The sequence below is a fragment of the Felis catus genome, chromosome A3 (assembly GCF_018350175.1).
Source record: "Felis catus isolate Fca126 chromosome A3, F.catus_Fca126_mat1.0, whole genome shotgun sequence".
In the NCBI taxonomy this organism is placed as follows: Eukaryota; Metazoa; Chordata; class Mammalia; order Carnivora; family Felidae; genus Felis; species Felis catus.
Genome location: NC_058370.1, coordinates 70,110,090 through 70,136,442, shown reverse-complemented (window position 1 = coordinate 70,136,442; position 26,353 = coordinate 70,110,090). Strand labels below are relative to the sequence as shown.

The window sequence follows — 26,353 nt, the reverse complement described above, 5'->3', positions numbered from 1 at the left end:
GAAGCTTAAGCACATAGGTCCTGGAGTTGGAGTGGCTATGTTTAAATCCTGGCTTTGCTACATATTAGCTAAGTGAGATCACTTAACTTGTTCCTCTCTGTGCTTCAGTTTTTTCATAAAGTGGGTGTAGTAGAATTTACTTTATAGGTTTTTTTTAATGCAGAATAAATGTGTTATTTATAACATGATGATTAGTACAAAGTGTTTACTAAATAAATGTGTACTTGATTTACAGCAAAAGTTCTAATGAATTTCACTAGGGAGAATATGTTTTGTTTTGTTTCATTTTCAATAAATGGTGCTGGGACAATTAGATATCCAGGAGTAAAATGAATCTTAACCCCCTAATTCATATGATAATCAAAAGTTAATTTCAGATTAGTTTTATATATAAATGTGAAAGGTAAAACTACATAGATTCTAGAGGAAAACACAGGAGAAAATCTTCATGACTTTGGTATAGACAAAAAAAAAATTTTGAACCCAAGTACAAGCCATTAAAGGAAGGCATGAATAGATAGGACTTAACCAAAATTTAGAACGCTGGTCATCAAAAATGCATTGTTATAAAAAATAAATAGGGAAAAGATGGATAAGATATAGATATAGATATAGATATAGATATATAGATATAGATATATAGTCAACAAAGGATTCATATCCAGAACATATGAAAACTCCCACAAATAAGCAAGAATAAAGCATACAATATAATCCAAAAAAATGGACAAAATGTTTGACTTCAAGGGACTTCACAAAAAAGAAAAGCAAAACAACCTGTAAGCATTTGAAAAAGTAATCAACATCTTTAGTCACCAGGACAACAAAAATTAAAACCACAGTGAGATTCCACTGCACTCTCACCATTATGGCTAAACTTAAAGATTGATAATGCCAAATGTTGATGAAGCTATTAGACAACCAGAATTCTCATACTTTTATGTACAGAACATATGGGGAGCCATAAGAACGTGCCCTCTGATTCCACTCCTAGGCGCCTCCCTGATTGCCTTACCAAAATTCCCTAGGACTTGGTTACTACCGAACCCTGAGGTTGATACTCACCCAACCTCACTTCTTCCTTTCCTTCATGAGGTGTTCAGATTTGCATTGCCCCTTGATAGGTCTCTCAGACTTCCCCAGCTGTCCCTTTATTTTCTCTCACAGGTGCTTTCCCTAATAAAATCTTTGTACATTTAGTCCCATTTTAGTGTCTGACTCTAGGAAAACCTGGACTAACATGAATCCGCTTGGGAAAAAAAAAATGTTTGAAGCTAAACCCAATAGCCAAGCACTTACATTATTCCAAAGTATAAGTCCAAAAGAAATTAGTACATATTTCCAAAAAAAGACATGTACAAGAATGTCCATAGCAGTTATATTCATAATGACCCTAAAGTGGAAACAACTCAAATGTTCTTCAGTAGGAAAATGAACAAACTGATAAGTTTATAAAATGAAATACAATGCAACAATAAAAAACTGAAATGCTGATACACTAAACATCATAATTGAATCCCAGAAGTATTTTGTTAAGTAAAATAACTCAGACACAAACTAGTATATAGTCTGTAATTCTATTTACATGGAGTTCAAAAGCAGACTAACTTAATGATATAAATATTAAAATGTTACAGAAATATTATTTATCCAGTTAGTGGTCACAAAAATTAGTACCTTCTAACATTAAATGTTAAAAATGTATAAAAATATTAAACATAACACTTAAAGTTAGGTAACTTTGTGTGCTTTACTATATATATTTGTTATCCTTCAATGAAAAAAATTAAAATTAAAATAGTAATATATTTATTATATGATATATACAATATGTAGATATGTATGAATATATAACCATGCACATAACTAGAATCTGGTTTTCCTGAATTAAATTCATGTTTCTTTAGGTTGTTTGACATTAAAATAATTTTATTTTTGGAATTATTCTCCATCTTTTAAAATCTCACTATTTAATGTTGTTAGTTCAAGTACACATGAAAGGGAACAGGGTAAGTTAATGTAGTTCATCAACTACCTGATGGACTACAGGTAAAGAAACTGCCTTGAGAAAAAGATTATGTTCCAGGAGCTTCTCTAGAACCATTAGGCTGAGCAGGAAAGCCCATGACTTGTTCTCGTATGCAGATCCAATAGAAATATTTTTGGCTCAACACTCATCTCTAGCCACAGGCAATTGTACCTCATTCAAGTAAGAAACTTCTGTATGACGTAGAATGACAATTGTTGAAGAAGTAGTGGGAATGCCATTCTGTCTGTCAGCTGCTATAATTGGGTAGTTATATTTTGGGAAAGAAATATGTTTAACTTCCTTCCTTATGGCTACTGTCAATTTTTTTCTTAAGAGCTAGACATGTTTTTGTGCTTGAAATGATTCTTGAATTTTTTTTTTTACTAGACATAGGGTGATTTTTTTTTCCTTTGAGCACTGCTGCTAAAGAGAGATTCTTAATTTTAAATAAGAATTTTATACAATATTTATGCATGCCTCCTTATTAGTGTGAGCAATTTTTTCCACTTAATGCTGGTAAAATGTGTGAAAATGACAGTAAAAAAAAGCCATTTCTGTTGGTGCAACTTCAGAGAAAAACTCATTGTACTTATTAAATAAATTTGCCATAAAGAGCCTTCTTTTTATTTGGATATTGAACTTAAAATCTTGCAGGGCAATGGGTTCTTATGAATTGTGTATAATTTATCAGTTTTATTTAAAAGACATGGAACTTAGAATGGCTCTGCAAAGCTCCTCAGTTTTCATCATCCCTCTGCCATCTATGTACTGGATAACTCTTAACAGGTTCTATAAATGGAGCAGTAACACCCAGGAGAATACAGCTTACCTATTCATGCCAAGTGTGTTACGTTGCTAGCAGTCATAGGGAGAAAAAGAGATTCAGGATTGGAGGAAGCCTGAAGACAATCAGTCTCATGTGTGGGTTGGACCTTCCTTTTTGTCACTGGGGTGTATGTTATTTTAAAATTCATGTGCCTGCCCCTCTACACAAAATTTATGGGCATGGAGCCTAGAAATCTACATTTTGAACTTGCTACCCAGATGATTCTTAAATACATTTATTTAAGATCTTAAGCAATTTTTATTTAAACCAAGAATGAGTGTGATGATTATTCTTGGAAAAGTACACTTCATTATGCCTGCTGACATTACTCATTCTACTCCCACAATATAAGCTAGCACCAGGACGACAAGACAAACAATGGAAATGCAGAGTATGTTATAATATTTGTTATTCAAAATGAGTTTTAAATAACCCAGCCTATTTGTTACTATTATACCACTCCAATAAGTAGCTATATTTTGTCCTCAGATAAGAACTTTGTTTTACTTTTATAATTTAATGATATCTACAAAGGAGATCTCAGGGATATTGCAAAATTATAAGTTGGAGCATCTGAGTGGCTCAGTTGGTTTAGTGTTGACTCTGGATTTTGGCTCAGGTCATGACTTATGGTTGGTGCATTTGAGCCCCACATTGGGCTCTGTGCCGATAGCACAGAGCCTGCTTGGGATTCTATCTTTCCTCTTCTTCCTGCCCCTCTCTCACTCACACACATGCACACACACACTCTCTCTCTCAAGATAAATAAATAAACTTTAAAAAATGATAAGTTAATTCTGGAATAAGTGATTACTGTATGTTATAATTATAAACAATGATTTAAATTTTATAAAATGAACAAACGAGCCAAAATGCTATTTATTGTTCCTTTACTATAAATCTAAAATTAAGTTAATGAATTCAGAGGAATAAAAGAAAAGTCTTTTCCTTGAAGATTTATATTTTTATAAAAGAGCTAGGTAAAAGACAAGATTCTGAGACTTTTAGTTTATTTCCTATAGAAATGATTCAGTTTCATCCCTGAAATCTTGAAATTTTTAACAAACTTAGGACATGCTTTTAAATCCAACACAAATGTGAGAAATAAATGCAAAACATTTCATTGTGGAATGATATTTCCTTTAGAGTTTGAAGAGGGTACAAGTGGAACTGTTAAATTTTACCAATTTAAAATGTGAGAGACTTGTCTATTACAATGATACTAAGCTTGCCTTTCACAGCTATTGGGGAGACAGCCAGTTTTCTGCTCCTGACTGAATGAAGAGAATCTAAGCAGACGTAGGGAATTCTTGTCCGGGATTCCAAATTTAGCGTCCTCACCTTTTTTGAGTACTTATTTGTGTATTTAATCTAGGCCATATTGGTATTTCTACTTTGACCTTTTCAATGATGAATGGTAATAATATAGCCAATATGCTTCCTACTGTTAAAATGTAGTACAACTTTCATATGAACAAAATTCAAGACAGGGCAATAGCTAGATCTTTTCATTATAATAATGCCACAATAATGAATTCTTAGTATTTTGTTATTAATTGTTACTACCATAACAGAAAAAAAAAACACATTAAGAAAAGTGATTTGTCCCCTTCCCTTTTTGCTATGTCATGTACAGGTATTCTTATTTCATATTCTGATATTCTTACTTAGTTGAGAGAAAATTTCCATTTTTTTGGTGGATTTTTTTAGGTTCAATATTTATAAGGGAAGTTAATAAATATAAAAATAACCTTGTAATTGTTAAAAACTGCTTTGGGATTATGAAGTGGAGACTTTCTTTTTTAAAGAAGTCAACAGTATGGTGTTGATATGAATTATAATGAGGCCATGGGCATGAAAGCACCTGGCTCTTATATGAGCACTGTCTCTAAAGTATTACATATATGTTTATGAGCTTATATATATGTACATATATGCAATGTTACAATATATTAAAGTATAACCATTTATAATTTGTACACACACACACAAATTATAAAGCTACAGCACTATGTCCGCCTATAGATATCCTAAGATAGATGCTCTATTCTTTGAGAAAGAGTTCCCTTGCAGAATCTGGCTTTAGCTCTGGAACCATCCCTACATATTTAACTTTTATCATACATGTCCAGACTGCTTCAATTCACTCAGTAGAATTTCCAAACATTGCATAGTCATAGTTTTACTGCAATTATACATTGAATTTCATAACTGGAGACAGACAACCAGACTTCCTCACAGGAAATCAAACACAAACTCTGTGACTCTATATTCTTCCTTATTCCAAACCCCACTTTTTCAAAATGGTAAGAATTTGTTATGGCTCCAGCCACTTCAGGAGGAAAGACTTCTTAACCATTTCTCAATTTTGGCATTCAACTGGTAATACTTTCCTAATTTACCTTCTCTACTGATTTAAGGGCTGAAGAAAGAGTAGGAACAACTTCATAAAATATGCACAGCACAGCCCAAATAGAATGCTTGTGGCTAAAAGACATTTGACACTATTTGCAAGGCTAGCAATTTTAGAGCAAATGCTGGAGATTAAACTGTTCCTTTAAAGGAAGGGACAAATTGTTCTCATATCATTGATGATAGAGAAGTGTTCAAAAAAAAAAAAAAGAAGAATCTCTACTTGACTTGTCAGGCATGAGAAGAATCTTAGGCTTTGGAGCTGAGAGTATAATCTTGTCTGCAGATTGATAGGAGTCTGAGACTTGGCTCTATCACTGACAGTGAGTGGGCCTTGGATAAGTGACTTAGCCCCTCAAAGCTTTAGCATCTTCATCCACAAAGTGGGGATAATCTATTCAAAATGTACTTAACTAGCATGTACTCTGCTCAAGACCTGCCAAGCACATGGTGATGGCATCTACTTTATAATACTGTCACAAAATTAAAAGAGACGATGGAAGTTATGTTTTGAGAATAGTCCTGGGATAGAAAAAGGCACTCAATGAATGTTCATTACAATATTTGGTTGACTATTCTTTTTGCTATTAGGTAATTTTTAAAAATTGAGTCATGCTTATCACTTTAAAAAGTTCAGTATAGGGGCGCCTGGGTGGCGCAGTCAGTTAAGCGTCCGACTTCAGCCAGGTCACGATCTCGCGGTCTGTGAGTTCGAGCCCCGCGTCAGGCTCTGTGCTGACAGCTCAGAGCCTGGAGCCCGTTTCAGATTCTGTGTCTCCCTCTCTCTCTGCCCCTCCCCTGTTCATGCTCTGTCTCTCTCTGTCTCAAAAATAAATAAACGTTAAAAAAAAAATTTTTTTTAAAAAGTTCAGTATAGCCAATTCCCTAGAAAATAAAAATAGGTTTAGTGGTGATTTTTTGAATTTGACATAAAAAATAAAGACCTCAAAAGCAAAAATAAACAAGTGGGACTGCTTCAAACTTAGAGCTTCTACATAGCAAAGGGAACTACCACCAAAAATGAAAAGGCAACCTACTGGATGGAAGAAAATATTTGAAAATGATATGTATGAAAGAGGGTTAATATCCAAAATATAGAAGAAATCACAACTCAACAGAAAGATTCGTAATTAAAAAATGGGTAGGGGAGGGGTGCTTAGGTGGCTCAGTCAGTAAGCATCTTACATTGACTCAGGTCAACATCTCCTAGTTCGTGAGTTCAAGCCCTACATAGGGTTGTCTGCTGCCCCACAGAGAGCTGTCTGCTGTCAGCACCAAGCTGGCTTTGGATCTTCTGTTCCCCTCTCTCTCTGCCCCTCTCCCACTTGTTCTCTCTCTCTCTCTCTCTCTCTCTCTCTCTCTCTCTCCCTCAAATTAAAAAAAACATTAAAAAAAAGAGGGCAGAGGATCTGAATAGACATTTTCCAAAGAAGACATACAGATGTTGAAGACATACAGATGTTGAACAGGTACATGGAAAGATGCTGAACATCACCAATTATCAGGGAAATGCAATTAAAACCACAATGAGCTATCACCTGACACTTGTTAGAATGGCTATTTTCAAAAAGATAAAAAATAACAAGTGTTGGCAAAGATGTAGAGAAAGGGAACCTTTGTGCACTCCTGGTGGGAATGCAATTGGTGTAACCACTATGGAAAACACTGTGGAGGCTTCTCAAAAACTTAAAAATGAAACTATTATATGATCCATCAGTTTCAATGCTAGGTATTTATCCAGAGAAATGAAAAACATTAATTCAAAAAGATACGTGCAACCCCATTGTTCATTGCAGCATGTTTATAATATAGCCAAGATACAGAAACATATATACATGGATATTACTATGTGAGATGTATATTTGAATATTATGTGAGATATTTTTATGAATATTATTCAGTCATAAAAAAAGAATGAAATCTAGTGCTGTCTTCGGCAGCACATATACTAAAATTGTAATGATACAGAGAAGATTAGTATGGCCCCGTGAAAGGGTGACATGAACATTCGTGGAGCGTTCTACAGTTAAAAAAAAAATGAAATCTTGACATTTGTGGCAACATGGATGGACCTTGAGGGCATTATGTTAAATGAAATAAGAGAAAGACAAATCCTATGTGATCTCACCAATGTGTGGAATATAAACTAAAACAAAAAAACAAAAAGCAAGGATCCCCCCCCAAAATCTAGTTAGATACAAAGAACAGATTGGTTATAGCCAAAAGTGGAAGGTTGGGGGTAGGCCAAATGGGTATAAGGAGTCAAAAAGTACAAACTTGCAGTAAAAAAAAAAACGACAGTTTTTTAAAGTGGTTGTACTACTTTCCACTTCAACCATGGCAATTCTAGTTGCTCCACATTCTCTCCAATACCTGGTACTGCAGCCATTATAATGGAGGTGTTTTGGTGTCTCATTTGATTTAATTGTTTTCTCTGGTGACTAATGCTAAAGATATTTCCATTTGCTCTTTGGACATTCATATGACTTCTTTGGTGAAGTAGTTATTCCAGTCTTTTGCCCATGTTTTATCTGGGTTATTTGTATTCTTACCATTGAGTTGTTAAAAATGTTTTATAAATTCTGAGTATAAGTCTTTTGTCAATAGATATAAATATTTTCTCATGGTCTATAACTTTAAATTTCATTTTTAAGTGCCATTTTCTAAAGAATAGAAGATTTTAATTTGAATGAAGTCCAACTTATCAAGGTTTCTTTTATGCATACTGCTTTTTGTTTTTTACTTTTTTGTTTTCTGGGAAATCTTTTGCTAGGCCAGGGTTGTATAGATTTTCTCCTTTATTTTAATCTACAAGGCTTATAATTTAACTTTTACATTTAATATATTAACATTTAATATATTTCATTAATATTCATTAATATCATTGCTTTCATTAATTCCGTTTGATAAACATAATATTTTCTGTGACTGAAGAAGCTTGAGAATTCATGGACTCTTTGTTGGAGAATATAGCAGTACCACTAACAACATGAACTATCAGTTCATGATAATATAGAATCCTCACTAGTCATTATATCCCTCATCTATCACCACTACTATCTTATGAAATAAAACACCCTCAAACTCAGTGGATTAAAGAAAAATCATAGATTCTTTCTCGCGTGTCTGGGGTGCCGGGAAGTCAGGTGTTCTAGAATGGTTTTGTCTGGGATTGACTCCAAGCAGAAGATGGGGTCCTCTATATTTCTGCCATCCTCTGTGGGTCAGCAGCAGACTGATGAAAATGTTCTTCTCATGACAATGACAGAAGGCAAGAAAGAAAGCCCAACTACACAAGCACATGTCAAGCTACTTAACTTTTCATGGCTGTGAACATGCCTTTAGCCAAAGTAAGTCTCATGACTGAGCCCAAAGTCAAGAAAGAGAAGAACACTATGCTTCCACTAAAAATTAACTGAAACGTAACAAATAGGATGTAGACACAGGTAGGATGAAACGTTAATATCAATGATTTACTCTTCCATTTCACTTATGGGACCTTTTAAAGAAAACCAACTAATACTATAAAATATCAGCAAATAAAAATACATTTAAAAATATATTTATCCTGCCTTTCTAGTACACACTATTAATTAAGATATTCAAAGAGTTGATGGAGAATGTGTATCTTCAACTAATAAAAGAAGAATTGATAAAATCAGAATATTATCATTCTTAAATATTTTAGAATTATATTATCGCCATTCCCTACCTATAATGAAATAACATATGGCCCATTGTCATCATTGTTTGATAAAAAATATTATGAGAAAAACTTACGGAACAAGGAAAATAACAATACCAGACTTATGGAGAAAAAAATTAATAACCAACCTAAATAGACTCCCAGTAGTCAAAGCTGATAAAATTTGAGCATTGACAAGCATAATAACAGCAATAGAACAGATTCATTAAGATATTTAAACACAGCTCATAAAGATATTGAAAACAAGCAAAATTTAAACAAGGAAAAATAACACACTGATGTTACGATGTTGATGTTATGATGATAGAAATTAGCTCATTATTTTTTAAACATAAGAAAGAAGGGAAACAAGCGTTTGTCTAGCATTTCCTATATGAACTGTAATTCAGGGTAACCAAATAGTTGATAAGAGAAAGTTTCTCTTTATATGAGTATTTCAGTTACTAAATTCATAAATATTGAATCAATTAGACTATCGCTATTCTACAACTAATCAAGCAACAGACTTAAGCAATGATCATCAATTGCCAACATGACTCAAAAAAGAACAAACAGCTATTACACATCTCTTGAACAAAACATATAATACCACCTATAAAGTAGTATTTCAAAACTGTCTAACTTCAATCTAATCAGATTTCTAGCTCTCACCTCTAATTTATATGAGATGCAGAGGAGACAGAAACATGTTACACTAGAGTGTAGGGAACTATAATGTAAAACTGGTCAGAACAAATAAGATTGTCCATGGATTGATGATTATTGGAGTGAAGGAAAATGGAGTTTTTTAATCTTATTTTTGTATATATCTGAATTTGAATAATAGTTTTTTCTTAAAGTAATCTCTGGGCTTTTTTTTTTTTTTTGAAAGCCAGGTGTGATTTAAACAGACAGAATGTCTTATTTTGGGGGTGGAGAATCCAAGTTAACCTTTAAGCTGCCTGACAAGAGAACCAAAGAGACAGTGGCTAGTGCACATTTTCCAAGACACTGAGCTCCCTTCTGAATACTAATATCAGAATGCCTGGTATCAAGGACAATGGGAAACTAATGTGGGTGCTAAAACTAGAGTGGGTGCTAGTTTCCAAGATTCAGAAGTTAGTCTTTCATCCAGAGCAGTTACTAAAGTTCCTAGGTAATTGAACCATTAAAAGACAGAAAAATCACTCATGTGGCCATATTCATGCATTAGGCTAAATATGTTTTATCCAATAATCAAACATCCTGAGTATCTTTATAAATGGCTTATGATGGTATGTTGTCATGAACAATTGTATATCTCATAAAAAGAAATTCTTTTGATGTGAGACAGTTAATGAGCTGCCACCAATATTTCAAGAAGTAAGATGAGGGCATGGTGATTCTGAGTCATATATATTCCTTCAGCATTCGTGAGGGCTGGCATTAAATGACACCATTTATTTTGTACCACAAGACCCTGGTATTCTAGGGATAACCTCTTATTGCTCTGATGTTGTTAAGCCTGTTCATGAAAATTATCTAGTAAGATTTTTAATAATGCAAAGACATTGTGGCTCCAAACATAACTGTGCTATTAATATTGCTATTAAGAAGCATTTGCCAATGCTCTTGTGTTACCTATAGAGGCTCTGATTTGCAGATGGGACTTCTGTGTGGTTATCTAGCTGATTTCTGTAAACTTGAATTCCACAGGGAAGACACTAGTTCCTGGACATGTGACTCTGGTATGTCAATGGTATTTATTGACTTTGCTGAGGGCAATGTGAAACTTTGGTATCAGAAAGTGTGTTAAATGTGTTGAATAGTATGTGAAGTCAACAAGTAAAATAGAAATTGCAATTTGGAAAGGAAAGTGATTGAGGATGTAGTGAAAAGTTAGGAAGATGAATGGACACAGAGAGAAAGAGAGAGAAGGAGAGAAATATAAAGATAGAGAGATAGGGAGGGGAGGAGGAATGGTTCAGAGCGTATAAACAGATACATGAATGGAAGTGCTGTCTTATATCATCTAAGGTTGACAATGTGCTCATGGAACTGGTCTTGTGTTGGTGAAGTTGGTCAAAATTTAAATATTTTTTTCTTTCAGGAAAGAAATCTATAAGTAATCGATACTTGTACTAAAAGAATTAAGAATATGTCTTTCCTGTACCTCCTCTTAGGTTCATTTCTAGAGCAAGAATGCTGTTATATACAACCAGATGGATTATTGGTCTGGCTCTGTATGTCAGCTACCATGCAGACACAGCTATAAAGATGTAACATAAAACATAAAACATAAACACCCCAGAAAAAGCATCAGAGAGAAATCTGAATTACAGGTTTTTCTCAGCCATGACTCTTGTTATTGACCATGCTATTCTGTTATCTTGCTATTCATGAAATGGGGAAGAGCAGTCACACATTCCTCTGCATTTGGAGGACAATTAGCAAATGGGCAGAGATGCTTGGAAGATTGAACCCTTACACCAAACTACCACACTGAAAAACATACAGTGTGCTACATGAAAACATACAGTGTGCTACATGAAAACATACATGAAAACATATATATATATCACAAACAGAAAGATTAACACCCTAGTAATACTTAAGGTTTAGGGTTTAGAATACAGCAGAATTATTTAGGGAAGAACGTTAAAAATACTGATTCTTAGAGGCACCTGGGTGGCTCAGTCGGTTAAGCATCCGACTTCAGCTCAGGTCAGGATTTCATGGTTCGTGGGTTCGAGCCTTGTGTCGGGCTCTGTGCTAACAGCTCAGAGCCTGGAACCTGCTTCGGATTCTGTGTCTCCTTCTCTCTCTGTTCCTCTCCCACTCATGCTCTGTCTCTGTCAAAAATTAAAAAAAAATAAAAATAAACATAAAATAATTTCAAAAAATACAGATTCCTAGGCTCCATTCTTAGAAATTTCCAATTATTATATAGTGGAGCAAGGTTGGGAATCTGTATGTTAGTGAACAGTCCAGGTGGTTTCAATATGTCTAGTTCCTGGAACCTGATTATCATAACACTAATAAACTGACACAATATGAAAAGAGGTAGAAGTTAGAAAATGTACATTTAAATCTTCATGAGATTATAGGAAAATATTAAGACTCCCATTGTAGGATGTAGGTACATTTATAAGCACATAGATCTACATTATATAATGACATACAATGTATTCTTATTCTGATTTTTAATGTAAAATAATTTAAATGGTAAATTTCCTACAAAGCATATAAAATTAAATCCAGATCAACTAGGCATGGGATTCACCAATTACTAACATTTTAGAATGCCAAACAGATTCTACTTTAAATTTCCAAACTGACCAACTTAATAAAAGTTACATAGCTGTGAAAGCCCCATTAAAACATAAAAACACATAAAAATGCCACATTGCAGGGGAGAGGGGCATTGTATTGAACACAACCAGACACAGTTTCTGGCCACTTTTCTTCTTTCTTTCTTTTTTTTTTTTTTTCTTTTCTCTTCCATTTTTTTTTTTTTTTTTTTTTTTTTTTTTTTTTTTTTTTTTTTTTTTTTACTGTTTATTTGTTTTTGAGAGAGAGAGACAGAGCTTGAGCAGGGGAGGGGTAGAGAGAGGGAGACAGAGACTCTGAAGCAGGCTCCAGGCTCCAAGCTATCAGTACAGAGCCCAACGTAGGGCTTGAACTCAAAAACCGTGAGATTATGACCTGAGCTGAAGAAGGTGCTTAACCGACTAAGCCATCCAGACGCCCCTTCTTTTCTTTTTTTTTTAAAACCATGTCATTACTCTTAAGAAAACTTTGCTCTGTCAAGAGAGACATAAGCAATAGTGAACAGCTGTTAGAATCTAGTCAAGAATTTTTCCAGGAATTATCCTTGGACAACCTGCAACAGAATTACTTGGTATTTATTTTAAAGTGCAGGTTCCTAGAAGTATATACGTCCCTTACACATATATATTTTTTAACATTTATTTATTTTTGAGAATGAGAGAGAGACAGAGCACGAGCAGGGGAGGGGCAACGAGAGAGGGAGACACAGAATTCTAAGAGCCTTTGAGCTGTCAACACAGAGCCTGACACCTGGGTTGAACTCACAAACTGTGAGATCATGACCTGAGCTGAAGTCGCTTAACTGACTGAGCCTCTCAGGTGCCCCAGCTCCCTTACATATATTCAGTAAGAATCTGGTTGAAGGGATGGTTCTAGGATGATAGTAAATATCTTTAAATAAGTAATTTCCAGTTTTAGAGTCTGAGATGCACATCATTAAGATATGACAACAGAAAGGGGAAAAAAAAGACTGTGTGGCTTGAATTTTCACTGTGTTTTCTTAAATTTTTACTTCTTTCAATACTAACAAAGGAAAGCCTCCAGTGTTGGGACAGGGCTAGGATAAGGTGAGTGAGGCAGTTGCCTTGGATGCAAAAATTAAAGGGCGATTTAAAAAAAGAAAATAAGAAAAGCAGGGTAAAATACAGTGCCAAACCATATTGGAACTGAAGTAAAAGAAGTTAATAGTTAAGTAGTGCTGATTCTGTCTTTCTTTAAAATTATTTTCTAGGGGCGCCTGGGTGGCTCAGTCGGTTAAGCGTCCAACTTCCACTCAGGTCACTATCTCGGGGTCCCTGAGTTCGAGCCCCACGTCGGGCTCTGTGCTGACTGCTCAGAGCCGGGAGCCTGTTTCAGATTCTGTGTCTCCCTCTCTCTCTGACCTTCCCCCATTCATGCTCTGTCTCTCTCTGTCTCAAAAATAAATAAACGTTAAAAAAAATAAAATTATTTTCTATCAATCATGGATAATTTTTCATTAATTTTATTCCTTAAATACTATATTAAAATGTTGCTTATCTTGACTACTGAGCTCTTCAGTACCCCTTTAATTTTTGCACCTGAGGCAAATGCCTTACCCTAGTTTCGGCCCCTCTGCATTGTGTGGAATGGACTTACCCCAATTATTTAAAAGCATGTTAACAGGAAAGCATGAAAGGTTCTTTTCTTCCAATTATATATCCTGGGCAAATATGTTTCTGCCTAAAGGTAGGACCAACCATGCTCCCCAAATTTAATCAGATCCATTCTGTAATGAAGCCAAATGAACTTGTTTTCTTAGACTGAAATGGAAGTAGAAGTGCCCTAAAATATGTGTTTTGGCCAATCACTTTTTTAAATTAATCAGTTAATGTACTAAAAATGAAATAAGGTAGGGAGGAGGATGCATAAAGAAAAAAATATATATATCAAGCTGAATTGGAATGCCTATATTCAGGTTTGGGTATATAAAAAAATACTGAGTTGATTAAATAATAGTTCTCATCAACAACCTATGTCTTCAAAGGTTCTACTCTATTGCTATTATCATATTTTTGGTGGAAAAGTTTCTACAAAGAAAATGTTTTTGAAGTCCTATGACCAAGAGGAAACCCAAGCCAAGTATTTGATGGCCTACTCAGTACTTGTTGTGACATATATTCATAGAAGCAGATTTTGTCATACTGGCTCTTTCACCATTACAGAGTTTCATTACTGTCTGCTTTTTTTATGTTTGTTTGCTTGTTTGATTATTTATTTATTTATTCATTTATTTATTTATGTAAGAGAGAGCAAGCATGAGTAGGGGTGGGGCAGAGAAAGAGGGAGACAGAGAATCCTAAAGCAGTCTTGCAAGGTCAGTGCAGAGCCTGATGCAGGGTTCAACCTCACAAACCCGTGAGATCATGACCTGGGCTCAGGTCAAGAGTCACATACTTAACCCACTGAGCCACTCAGGTGCCCCATGCACTATTGTCTTCATTCGATGAAAACAGCTTGTTTAAAGCCTATACAGGGCTCCTTAGAAAATTGTTCAAACATAGCTTAGGTTTGCAGCATATAAAGGGATACAAAATCTAAAAAATAAATTAAAGTTAAAACTTAAACTTAAACCTGAAAAATAAAACAAACTTAAAGTACCTTTTGAGCACAGTTAAGCGAGTCAGGATTTGGTTAGTTGTAGAAGTAAAAAAAAAGTGACATGTTGGTGATAATTTCTTAAAAGCCCCTAAAGAAAAAGAGAATATTTAAATGAGTAAAATTAGCAGCGGTGATGGTCACCAGTATGTTGATTGAGATTATCTCCCGAAATATGGCGTGGGTGCTTTTAACTCATTGTAAAAAAGTACATTGTTTAACTTTTTTATATAATGAGATTGTTTTGCTTACAGACAAAACATTGTAATAGTTGCCACTTTTAGAAATATATTCATATCCTAATGTCTGTGGAAAAATTTGGGGGTTGGAATCTAAAAGGAGATTTTTTGAATTAATAAGGATTACAAGGCTCTAAATTGCATCAATTTTATATGGTAAAATTTTAGGGACATTAAAAATTGAAATTGATACTTTTTAGAAGTATTTATGTTACTACCCTACACAGTGGTGGAGAAATGAGCAGGAAGACTATGTTAGGTCATTTCAAGCTTTATAATTATATTATTTGAAATGCTTTTTCAAAAAATGAGGATGAGTACTACAGTAAATTCTCCAGAATTTTACTGGTTCCATTATTGTTGAAAATATTTTTATCATTAACTTGTATGACAATATCATATATACTACGTAGAGTTTATCTTCATTCAAGAAAGTAGAACCTCAGACCAAGAACCTAGTTCATTTCAGCAAAATAAATGACAAAGTTCTAACAATTCCTTAATATTTAAGGATATGGAATTTTTTTCTTTTGCCTCGAGGCTTTCTGGCAATTTAATAAGGGGAGATTGACATTCTTATTTATATACTATTTTGCTTATATTTACCCTGAATTCAACTAATACTCTTTCATGTTTAAAGATTATTCTCCTATTTATCCATTTATTAAACAAATATTGACTGTGTCCCTACCATATGGTAGACACTGTGTGAGACACTTTGAACTAAGGAGACAGAGGCAAACAAGCTAGACATAGAGACTGTCCTCAGGAAGTAGAAGTCATAGGCTTGCCTCCCTTCCCATGCAAGACATTACCAATAAGCAGAACATTTTAAAATATCCTCTCCATATCTTTGGACACGGTTATTCTCGAATCTGTCTACTCTAGAAATAATATTTACAAAGTCATTTACATTTTTATGGTGAGAATTCCCTAGATTACTTTGAGGACTAAAGCAATAGAAAATGGGAAAATGCATGCTCACTGTTACTTAATTGAATGCTTTTTGAATAAAGCCTAGTGCTTATAGCCATGGTAATGTCATATAAAAATTATGTTTATGTGTTGAAGTCAAATGCATTCATGGTTTACACATTAGAGGAAATATTTCTATGTACTATCACCCAGACATACATTAACAATTTACACATTGGATAACAATACTACATTTGCATGACTTTAAAATGTTTGAAAATTTGCAAACATAATGAAAAGCATGACTATTTGCACATGAGATTAATTTGCTGTTAGAAGGTGAAATTCTGCAGAAAGCTATCTATTCCATCAGGACATACATTCTAACCTCTGTGCCTCCTGCATGAAGAATAAAATCAGGCCTGGGTGGCTGGGTGGCTCAGTCAGTTAGTGTCCGACTTGGGCTCAAGTCATGATCTCATTGCTCCTGGGTTTGAGACCTGTGTTGAGCTCTGTGCTGACAGCTCAGAGTCTGGAGCCTGCTTCAGATTCTGTGTCTCCCTCTATCTCTACCCCTCCCCTGCTCACGCTCTGTCTCTCTCTGTGTCTCAAAAATAAATAAACATTAAAGAAATTTTTAAAAAGGAATAAGGCCATATACAAACATGTCCTGACATCTTTCCATGTGTAATTTACAAATCCCTCCCTTGACATGTCATAAATTTTCTTTAATAATATAGAGAATGGACATTCCATGAAGTTCTACTTGGACCGCCAAGCACAGCTAGAAAAATCTTGAAAATATTAACAAGTCTCAAGGAGCAAATGAAGCAGCCAAGAGATGATGGTCAATGATATGGACCAATAGTTAAGTACATTTTGATTAGACTGACAGTATGCTGTGCTGTTATTTACATGACATTTCCCTTAGGTGAAAGGCTAAGAAATCAAAAAAAGCATTCAATAAAAAATTACCAGGCACTTGACAAACAAAACCAAATGACAAAAAAAAAAAAAAGACTTTAAAAAGGGAAGCTCAAGTACAATAATACGGGATTCAAATATTGAAGTTAATCAGAAATAGAATTTGAAATAATTGTGATTAATATGTTAAGAAAATAGATAATATAATGAAGAATTTCATAAGAAAACTAGAATCATAGAATAATCAATTCTACAACTGGAAAAATTACAACTACTTGAAAAAATTTAAATAGGGTAGGTTAGAATCAGGAGAAGAAAAAAAAATAGTGGACTACATATAAGTCAATAGAAAAATGTCAAGACTAAAACATTGAAAATATAACAGAAATTAGAAATTAAAAAAATCACTTGAGACATATAGAATGTGGGGATATTATCTAATATACTTGAAATTGCAGTTCAAGCAACAAAGAGGAGAAATCATTGTGATTCAGCAACATGTGATACTGGCCAAAAATTGTCCAAAATTGATGAAAGATATCAGGTTACAGATGTAAGGAGATCTTAAATCTCACTTTTTTTTTCTTTCTCTGTGTGTGTGTGTGTGTGTGTGTGTGTGTGTGTTTATAAAGTTTATTTTTGAGAGAGAGAGACAGACAGACAGAGTGTGAGCAGGGGAGGGGCAGAGAGAGAAGGAGACACAGAATCTGAAATAGCCTCCAGGCTCTGAGCTGTCAGCACAGACTCTGATGTGGGGCTTGAATTCATGAACCTTGAGATCATGACCTGAGCCGAAATTGAACTCTTAACCAACTGAGCCACTCAGGTGCCCCCTTAAATCCCACCTTAGAAAATGATAGTAAAACTGCCCCAAACCAGAATAAAATTCTTAAATCCATCACTGAGGCTAACAATACACATTACCTTATAGGACCAGCAAGATTACTTGGCAGTGGTCAATATGCCATAATTAGTGGAAGCTAGAAAATATTAGGATGATAGTTTTAAAATACTCAAAGGAAAAAAAGTTTCCAAATGCGAATTTTCTACAAAGGAAAAGTTTATTTTAAAAACGAAAGCAGGGGCGCCTGGGTGGCGCAGTCGGTTAAGCGTCCGACTTCAGCCAGGTCACGATCTTGCGGTCCGGGAGTTCGAGCCCCGCGTCGGGCTCTGGGCTGATGGCTCAGAGCCTGGAGCCTGTTTCCGATTCTGTGTCTCCCTCTCTGTCTGCCCCTCCCCCGTTCATGCTCTGTCTCTCTCTGTCCCAAAAATAAATAAACGTTGAAAAAAAAAATTTAAAAACGAAAGCAAGGGGTGCCTGGGTGGCTCAGTCGGTTAAGTGTCCAATTTCAACTCAGGTCATGATCTCACAGTTTGTAAGTTTGAGCCCTACATCAGGCTCAGTGCTGATAGCTCGGATTCTGTGTCTCCCTCTCTCTGTACCCCTGGCCCACTCACGCTCTGTCTCTCTCTCTCTGTCTCTCTCTCTCTCTGTCTCTCTCAAAAACAACTAAACATCAAAATTTATAAATAGATAGATAGATAGATAAAAGCAAAGGCAAAATCAGCATATTGAAACAAAATCTGAGATTTTTTGCCACCATTACATCTATAGTAAATGAAATAACAAAAGAAAGTTTTCATACAGAGAAAAATAAATCTAATGAAATAAGTAGAAGAAGGAAGTGATGATAAGCTATGGAAAAGTTAAGTATGTGGCTAATTATAAATAAACATTGACCTATAAAATAATAATAGTAATTTATTATGGGTATTACAATGTAGAACTCTAACACGAGACAACAGTAACTCCAAAGCCATAAAGGGGCAAGACAGTTAGAGAAGTCAAAAGCCCGTGCCTTGTCCTGGAAATACTAATTTATGTTTGGTTCTGGTAAGTCAAACATGCATGCTGGAATCCTAGGAAACCACCAAAAACTGATAGAGGAGAAAAATTAAATAATACAAATAATTCACTAAGTTGATAAATGCAACAAAAGAGAGGGAAAGAAAAAAAAATAAAAAAAGATAGGATACTTACAAAATAAGTAGGAAGATAGTTGGTTTATGCCCAAATATATCAGGAAGTAACTGTAAATAGGCAAATAACTCCAAGACAAAGAAAGTCATAAAGAATTTTGAAACTTAACCAAATACAATTTATAGAGAAGAATGTTAAATATAAACATGCAGAAAGATTATAGTAAAAAGATAATAAAAAGAGATATACCTTATTATAAGAACTAACTTAGCTACACTAATATCTGACAAAACAAACTTTAAGGCTGGCAGCATTACTAGAGATGAAAAGGGATATAGAATACTGATTAAACCATTCATCTTCCAAGAATATAGAACAATTATATTTTTATTCAATAAATTATACAAATATATAAAGACAAAAAATTAAATATTGAAATTATATTATAAAAATATATGAAAGTAATTTATAGAACACAAAGGATATATATATATATGAATTACATGGTAAATAAACTTGATCTAATTGACAACATTTAGCATTTATGCACAGTAACTATGGAGCAAACATTATTTTCAAATGTATGTATAACACCTAAAAAATTAACATGTATAAGCCCTTAATGTAAGTTTCAACACATTTCAAAGAATTGATATCATATTGAATATGACTTTTGATGCATAACATTATGAAGAAAATATCTAATGTTTGTAAGTTAAGTCATGTACTTCTAAGTATCTATGGGTCAAAAGAAAAATTACAATTACAAATGTTGAAAATACAATTTTTATGCAAATCATAATGAAAATTGCACATATCAGAATTTGCAGGTGCAGCTAAAGTCATGCTAAGAGGGAAATGTATAACCTTAAAGAAGATATTTAAAAAGAAGAGTGACAATATTGTAAATAACCATCTTAAGAACGTAGCTAGAAATTAGAAAAAGTGCATTAAACCTAAAGAATATTTTTAAAGGCACAAGTCAACTAAATGGAAAACAAATACACAGGAAAAAGTCAACAAACCTTGACTCTTAGGAAAGATGATTAAATTTAATAACTATGAGTTATGAAGGTAAAAAGAGAGGAATTAATCATTACTAATGCTAGGGAAAATGAAAGATCTTTAAGCATCCTATATGAATGAATAAAAAAAAAAAGGAAAGTCTTAGTTTAGATGGTTTCTCTGGCAAATATTTTACCAAGCATGAGAAAAACAAACAAGCAAACAAACAAAAACCAGGAACATTTCCCATTTTATTTTAAAAGGATAACATTACTTTGTTTTCAAATTACAGGTCATTATCTTTCAGAAATTTATGGGTAGAAATCCTACCTAAAATATTCCCAAACAAAATTAATAAAAGAGTCATTATTAGGAACAAGTAGGGTGTATGCCAAGAATTTAAGACTGATTTACATTTGAAAATTAACCAGTGTTATTAATCACATTAATAGAGGAAGGAAGAGAAATTATATGATTGTATAAAACTATGTTGAAATAGCATTTGATGGAATTCAATAATATTAGTAGCCTGAGATTAGGAAGGAATTTACTTAATATGATAAAGTACGTTAAAATGCAATAGGCATTATGCAATAAGGCATTCTTGCTTTTTCTATTTTGGTATTTTTTTCTCTCCCTATCTTCAATCTCTTAAAGAAGACTCCAGAATAATAATTTTATACTGTATTTAATAGTTTTCTGTTGTTTAAGTACTGTAACAGAATGGTGCAGTGAACAAGAATATGGGCTTTAGTCTTAGACTTAGTCATCACTCCATCAAGAAGCAATCTGTGCATTTCAGGATAAGTCAATCAGTATCTGTAATTTTTTGTTGAGAGACAGATATGGAGATGGAGAGAGAAAGAGAGAGTGAGAGAGTCAATGAGAAAGCAAGAGAGCAAGAGGTAATGAATGAGTGAATGAATGGATGAATGAATGAATGCCTATGTCTCAAGGTTGTTATATGAATTACAGTAATATATATGTAAAATCATCTAGCAAATTGCCTCTTATACTTGTTCTTCTATACCTATATTTTCCCAAACTTTTATCATGTATACTGTATTAGTTTCCTATGGCTATAAAAACAAATTATCACATTCTAGGTGGTTTGAGACAAAAGAAATTTATTTTCTCACAGTTTGGGAGGCAGAAGTCTGAAATCAAAATGACAGCAGAGTTGGTCCTTTCTTGAGACTCTACAAGAGAATCTGTTCCATGTTTGTCTCAGAGCTTCTGGTGGTTGCTAACATTCTTCGGCATTCCTTGGCTTGTAGCTGTATCCCCCAATTTCTTTGTCTTTTCATGGCCATCTTCTTTATTTGTTCTCTGTATTCAAATCTCTTTCTCCTTGTAAGGACACTAGTGATTGGATTTAGGTCCATCGTCATTTAATATGATCTAATCTTTACTCGATTATGTCTGCAAAGACCTTATTTCCAAATAAGGTCACATTCATAGATACTGAGAATGAGAACTTCAGCTTATGTTTTGGCGAGGGTGGGGGGTGGAGTGGGACACCATTAAACCCACAACATATATCAAGCAGGCATTAAACTGGGAGAAGCTAAGAGATTTGCCTGGAGTAGTAAACAAAACTAATGAATGACAAAGCCAGAACTAGAAAACATGTTACTCAGAATCCAGTGTCTCTTCTCAGGTGCCACGCCACTTAAAAAATCATCTTCAGGATTCCAGAGGTAAACTTCTAATCTTGATTGTGTCTATTTATAACCTATTCTATATCCTTGGCTGGATTTAGAACATGTAAATAAATCATGTGAAATGTTGAACTCAGAGAAAAATAATACACAAGTGTGAGTTGGCATAAGTATATGTAAACACAAAGTGAAGGTGACACATTGGCAGCCTATGTGCCATTTCTAACCAGCAGAGACGTCTGTTCTTTCCTACAGAGTGGTTGTGGAGGTTATTATTTTTGATGAGTTAAGATTTTTAAAATCAGAAGATTTTACTTCAAATTCCAGATCTCTAACTGCTCTTGAAAAAATCATATGATCTAGCAACACGGGACCCAAAGGAACACAGGAGGCTAGAGCTGAGATTATTGTTTTTTAGAGAAGTATGTGATTTTTAGTTGCTCACAATACCAAGCAATCTTCATCATTTCCCCAGTTGTGTTTACCTTATTCATGTATATCATGTGCATACCAGACTTTGTCAGTCATTTCAGCCCGCTCTCCTTGATCTAGAGAAAATTAAATTGTCTAGTACTGCCTATAGTCTCATTCAATGGTATGTCTCCATCAAGTGCACAAATATAATTTAGGGTCTAGTTCATCTCCATTTTACTGTCATTTTTCCTTCAGCAAGAATAAATCTCTTATCAAAATAAAACTCTTGTCAATTCTGCTTCACAAGTAATTTTGAAACCCTAACTTCTTTTCTTTTTTGGTATGAAAATGTTAAGTGTTTTTCTCTAACCTGTGAAGTTCCAATGGGGTATATCTAAAATCTACCACTGCTTTACTGTTAACATACTTAGTTCTGTGTATGTGTGTGATATGATTTATAAGCGTTATATATTTTGAACATTCAGATGACCAAAATATATTTCTCAGATTCTCTATCTTCATCCACAGTTCCTGAAAGTGCTTTAGACTCTTAAAGTTGAGTGGGTGTTTTTTTTTTTTTTTTTTTATTAATGAAGACAACTTTTGAACCTCATCCAAAGGTGGGGCTGGTTGCCAGAAGAATCAACAATGTGGTTAGATGATTGGAACTTTCAGTCCCACTCTCTGATCTTCATTTCAGCTGAAACAGGCTGGAGGTTGTATCAACTAATGACCAATGACTTAGTCAATCATGACTATGCAATGAAGCCTCCATAAAAACTGAAAAGGACTAGGTTCAGAGAGCTTTTAGGTTGCTAAACCTATGGAGACCTGGGAGAGAGTGGTATTCCTGGAAAGGGCATGGAAGGTCCAAGCCCTTTCCCACACCTCGGCCTATGTGTCTCCTTGTCTGGCTACTGATTCATATTCTGTATCATATCTTTTAACAAACTGATAAACCTAAGCATTTCCCTGAGTTCTATGAGCCACTCTTACAACTCAAGGAGGAGGTCATTGGAACCTCCAATGTATAGCCAATCAGAAGCTTAGATAACAGCCTGGGACTTGTACTTAAATCTGAAGTTGGGGCTGGGGGCAGTCTTGTAGGACTGAATCCCTAACCTGTGCAATCTGATGGCATCTCTGGGCAGGTAGTATCAGAATGGAATTGAATTATTAGATACTCTGTGAGTGTTTGAGAATTGCTTGGTGTTGTATGTGGTGGAGCCCTCTTCCCCATTGTTGGAACAGGGTCCAGAAATGCTAAAAGAGTTGGGGTCAGTAGTGTTTGTCTGTGTATGTGTGATTATATATTTAAATAATTATATATTTGTGTGTATATGTGCATGTATACATATGTGATTATGCTATATATATATATATATATATATATGTAAATGAAAAACAATATTAAGCAGATGTAGCAGGGTAAAAATTAACTAAACTGGATAAGAATGGTGAACATAAAAACTAGAGGAGAAGGAGAGAGCCCTGAAAAAATGAGGCTTGAAACCATAAAAGTAAGAGGGAGTAGTTTTAAAGTGATAAGAATGAAAAACAAAAAACAACATAAATAAAATAAAATCACACAAGGTGTGTTAAAAAAGCCAACTACAGGGGCGCCTGGGTGGCTCAGTCGGTTAAGCAGCCGACTTCGGCTCAGGTCATGATCTCGCGGTCCGTGAGTTCGAGCCCCGCGTCGGGCTCTGTGCTGACGGCTCGGAACCTGGAGCCTGTTTCAGATTCTGTGTCTCCCTCTCTCTGACCTTCCCCTGTTCATGCTCTGTCTCTCTCTGTCTCAAAAATAAATAAACGTTAAAAAAATTAAAAAAAAGCCAACTACAAAATATTTCAATATACCACCACAGAAAATAAATTTTCCACATATTTCTAGGGGTAGAAATAGCTGAAATGGAGCAAGATACAACAAGGCTTCGAATCTGTCATTAGCTTGAACACAACTCTCCTGTCCTTCCCCCAAAAGCTAGAGTAAAGGAAATTAAACAGGACTGGTATAAAGAAATTAACTGATTTCAGGGACCCAAGGAAATACGTGTTAAACTAAATTCCAATGAATGAGAAAAATCCTTTCCTGGAGTCTAGCACTTGAGAATGGAAGGGGTTGACTAGAAGTGGGGGTGGGTGGTAAAGTGACAAAGTTTCCATATAGGAGGAAAAATAAGTTCTTATAGGGAGATGATGAACACAGGCTCAAGTATGCCCCTAATCACTGAGTGAGATAAACTCCCAAGCAGAGGCTTCTTACAGTAGCTGCTATTCTTCTTCTGGAAGATTTTCCATCATTGTTGGAGAAAGAGGGGTGGGAGTAAGCATGGCAGAACATGCCCAGGTGTTACCGCTGCCCTAGATTTAAAAACACTGCCCATCAAACACACTGCAGGGTTCCCACAGTGAAACCTCTCTAGCAGGTGCATCCTTTAGAACTTAACCACTATTCTCAAGTATCTAGTGCTTCTCTACTATAGCTTGATACCTTAATAATTACTGTTATTCTAATGACTTGTAACTGTATTAAAATCACATTTTATCTTATGATTACTGAACAATTATATACTCTTGTGAAAGTAGCTTAACTTTGTGGTATTTAAGATTTTTTCAAAGAGAATGAAATTATGTAACATACTGAGTTTGCTTATTCTCCTGAAAATACTTAGTTACTTCATGGGAAAGTATGTGGACTTTTCTATATTTAAATTCCAGTGTGTTTATTCCAGTCTATCGCTGAGTCCAAAACCCTATACTTCATTGTATGTCCTTGCATTTAGAAATTCCTCTAGTTGTGCTGAAAATGGGTTTTATATAGCAGCGTGTTCAGTAACTATTCATCAACTTTTGTAACTAGGAAGCTCATATTGCTTTATATAAAGGAAACCAGCTAGAGACATTTAACCACAAAGCAAATATCAAGGGTTTTATTTATTTTTAAAATAAATAAGTTGTGAACTAAACAGTAGCATTCCAATTATACAACAATGATACTATAATTGATTAGAGGAATTCATTATTAATCTTAAATTTAGTTGAGAATACCATGTAATCTAATCTATCCCTGGTAATACCATTATTTCAGTAGAAAAAATTGGCTTCCTAATGATTACCTGCATCACAGCAAATAGAAAATTCTCTCAGAGTGATAAATCTTATTGTTCTTTTCAATTATTTACCAACTTCAGTAGAAAAATATTTGATGGGTAGCAACTCACACCCCCCCCATTATAAACTTGTGTTTCTTCTTAACTTACTTACACTAATACAGTTAAAGCCCCTTCCAAATTCATGTCAATCTTGCGATTCATGGGTATCTCAAAGACTCCACTTTGCCTTAATGTTAATTGAGAAAGTAGGTGTTTACACTGATTTCCTAATGTTAAAACACAAGCTATGATTGCAGCAGTAAACACAGAGTCTCTGTATTCATTTCTCAGTCAAAAAATCTTATCACTTACTTTTCATTTATTTTTAGTGTGGAGCAAGTTTCCATGTTACGATGCTCATTAATATTTAATACCTTATGGAAATATATTTGTTTATGGTGATCATGCATTTCCATTTTCATTGTTGCAAAATGTTTACCAGTTTATGGCATGAGATATTACTTATCTTCCATATTTGGGTTGCCAGAAATTCTCCCAATCAGACATGCTCATAAATAGCCACCTTGATTTCACAATTATCTCCTTTGTTCTGAGTGATAGGAAGGTGCAGGAGTTAAAATCCTTTACACATTACTGTATTTTAAAATTGGTATATTCCGTAAGGTTACTTGAGAGAAATTAACACTAGTTTCTACCTTTCTAGGAAAATACTAGAATGTTCTGACAAGTGTTAAATTGCTTCAAAATTAGATATATAGGAATAATTTTACATTTTACCCAGAGACAACAACAACAACAACAAAATAACAACATTAAAAACATCTCACCTGTTTTCATTGTTATTTCATATTGTATTTGTCATGAAGGAATGACATTACAACATCCCAAAGTTGACTAGTTTCCCAGATTCCTCTTGACGAAATTCTTACAAAGGAAAAAAAAAGGAATTAACATTATTAGTATCTGCATTGTGTCAAGCAATGTGCTGGGAGTATTTGATCATTTGATGAGAGGCAGTGTAACAAGGTAGTTAACAACACAGGTGTTAGTTTGTATCTTATTCCTTGCACTTATATCTGCTAGGTGTGACCTTGACTGTCTGGATCAATTTCTCTGTGCTTTCTTTTCTCATTTGCAAAATGAGTGAAATTCTAGAATTTACCTCATAGGGCTGCTTTGAGGGATAAACTAAATTAATGTAAGTAAAGCACTCAGAGCATG

General features: G+C 34.4%; 1 non-coding gene across 1 annotated transcript; it reads left to right on the top strand.

The window, feature by feature from the left end:
* The first annotated feature begins 7,191 nt into the window (after positions 1 to 7,191).
* On the top strand, positions 7,192 to 7,297 carry LOC111559920. Its single transcript, XR_002741388.1, has one exon. It is a non-coding gene; the product is annotated as a U6 spliceosomal RNA (small nuclear RNA).
* Positions 7,298 to 26,353: the final 19,056 nt, after the last annotated feature.